This window comes from Octopus bimaculoides, chromosome 4 (assembly GCF_001194135.2).
Source record: "Octopus bimaculoides isolate UCB-OBI-ISO-001 chromosome 4, ASM119413v2, whole genome shotgun sequence".
Taxonomy (NCBI): domain Eukaryota; kingdom Metazoa; phylum Mollusca; class Cephalopoda; order Octopoda; family Octopodidae; genus Octopus; species Octopus bimaculoides.
The window spans coordinates 125,107,624-125,109,879 of NC_068984.1; the positions used below are offsets into that span (position 1 = coordinate 125,107,624).

The 2,256-nt window shown below is 37.0% G+C and overlaps 1 long non-coding RNA gene across 1 annotated transcript in view; it reads right to left on the reverse strand.

Moving 5' to 3' along the window:
- The window catches only part of LOC106871862 (uncharacterized), an 89,742-nt gene that overhangs the window by 64,347 nt on the left and 23,139 nt on the right, over positions 1-2,256 (reverse strand). The window contains exon 2 of the long non-coding RNA XR_008264004.1: positions 1,572-1,632. This is a non-coding gene — a long non-coding RNA (uncharacterized LOC106871862). The remainder of the gene's footprint in view (positions 1-1,571; positions 1,633-2,256) is intronic.

Sequence of the window (2,256 nt, forward strand, 5' to 3'; positions counted from 1 at the left end):
ATATAATATAAAATAAAATAAAATAAAAATGGATGGCACCATGAAAGAAAGTATTGAATGTAGATGAAATATTGAGTGTTCAATATAAAGGATCAAATATATAAATATATAAATATAAATATATAAAGGCGACTCGAGTTTCAGGGCTATTTCCCTTCGTCATGGCCGGTATGACAGATTTTAACAATATATATATATATATATTTACATGTAAATCTATATAAATTTCGACTATATTTATTTATTCATACACACACACAGACTTATACACACATATATCTGTTTGTGTATGTGATGTGTGATTCCGTGTGTGTGTGTGTGTAAAGAGAAAAAGTGTCAGTAACATACAGATAGATTACAAGCTTTATTTCTTTGATTATTTTGAAGAACATCTTCAGCTAATGTTTATCTCCGGCTTTCTATAACATTTAAATGGTGATAGACAGTTTCCCATCTGTATAAGTCAATGCTCCTATTCATTTTTACATTTCGCAGAAGTAATTGCACTGGGCACAACAATCCAGCACATCACTCGTTAATTTACAACTGTGATTCTCTTAGCTTAATACACTAGACCTATTTCTGAGTACACCCGCTGAAACTAGTTTTAATATATCGACATGTATTCACTACAAGCATCTAGGTATTTACTTAAAGCTAGATTGAACACTGTGACAAGCCACAAATCCATAGCTGTTTACAAGGAATTATGAACTGAGCAAGAACACAACGCACCCAAGAAACCTTTTGAGTCTAACATTCCTGACTCTCTTGGCAACCTCTGCATCCGGTTGCTTTCTTCAAGCTTACTAGCTTTTCCTTCAATCCAACCAATAGAGATACGTGTGAGAGAAGCCATTTGAAAATTTCGAAGACAACTGAAGGTGGCTTAAATCTATATTGACTAGAATTATAGTCATTTCATACTGACTGTTTGTGAATGATGTTGCTTCTTTTGGAAGCGATAGACATCTGCAATTCCTACTCAACACTAGGTGGAGTGCAACCTCGTGTATAAAGCTCTCCCATAACTACCTTTCTTACTTATTTAAGCTCTTATTTCCCTATGGAGCATAGACCATCAACAGCTTTTCTCCACCGTTATCGACTCCTGGCTATCTTTTCTGTACTCTCCACTTGAATCTTTTTTTTTTTTTTCAGTTTTGCTTCAGTATCCCACCTCCATCTATTTTTCGGGCATCATATATTTTTCTAAGGGAAGGCCTTTTCTCTTCCAGGTCGTTTGGTTTTGGATAATCATCGCCGTTTCTGTAATTTGCTGTTGCTGAGATAGGTGTATTAGCCCAACGCAAATCCATTTTTACCACTTGAAAAAAGCTGCCTATATTAGTCTGGCCTCCATCCTTTGACCTGTTCAGCATTGTAGATTGGCGGTGGGGCGGCTACCAGGAGCCTGCTCTCCGCTGACATATCTCTCAGGACCACTGAGGCATGCAAGCCCTCCCATAGAAAGGACTGTACTTTGTGGCGGTTACAGTAGCAGCATTAATATTACTTAACGGGGTTGCTTACCTACAGCTTGATGAGTTGTTTCTTACTATAATACTTACACACTTTAGTTGACTTGAATGACTGCAGATTTTCGTCACATACTTAGTAAATTGCATCATCCTTCAAGTAAAAAAATATATTTGCAGCATGAAAACTGTAACACCCAATGGTTCCTAGATAATCAAAAAGGAGAAAGGAAGAATTGTAAAACTGTTATATTTATTATTTGTGTTATTTACATTATTTACATTTGACGGATATTTGTCCTCATCTTGTTTGTTGTTAACACAACGTTTCGGCTGATATACCCTCCAGCCTTCGTCAGGTGTCTTGGGGAAATTTCGAACCTGGGTTCTCATTCCTAACGATGTTACTATTATTATATTATTATTATTATTAATCAGGACGCTGTCGTGAATCGAACTCGGAATCTTGGGCTCATAAATCTATTATTTTTCTATCCTTCCTCAATACCGGTTCCCATATGCTATTCATATCTGCACTCGGTCTGCTTAGGAGGTTGTTGTGTCCTAGCATATGTGCTGCTTCTTTTAGTTTTCGTATTTTCCAGTGTTGTTCCCTGTCTATTATTTTAACTTCATCCCGCAGGGGGATGTGGTCTCCATTTTGCCATACATGATCAGCTATACCCGATTTATCAATATCTCCTCGTGTCACAGCTTTGCGATGTTCTTCTACCCTTATTTTGAGGGGGCGTCATGTTTCGCCTTTGTATAACCTACC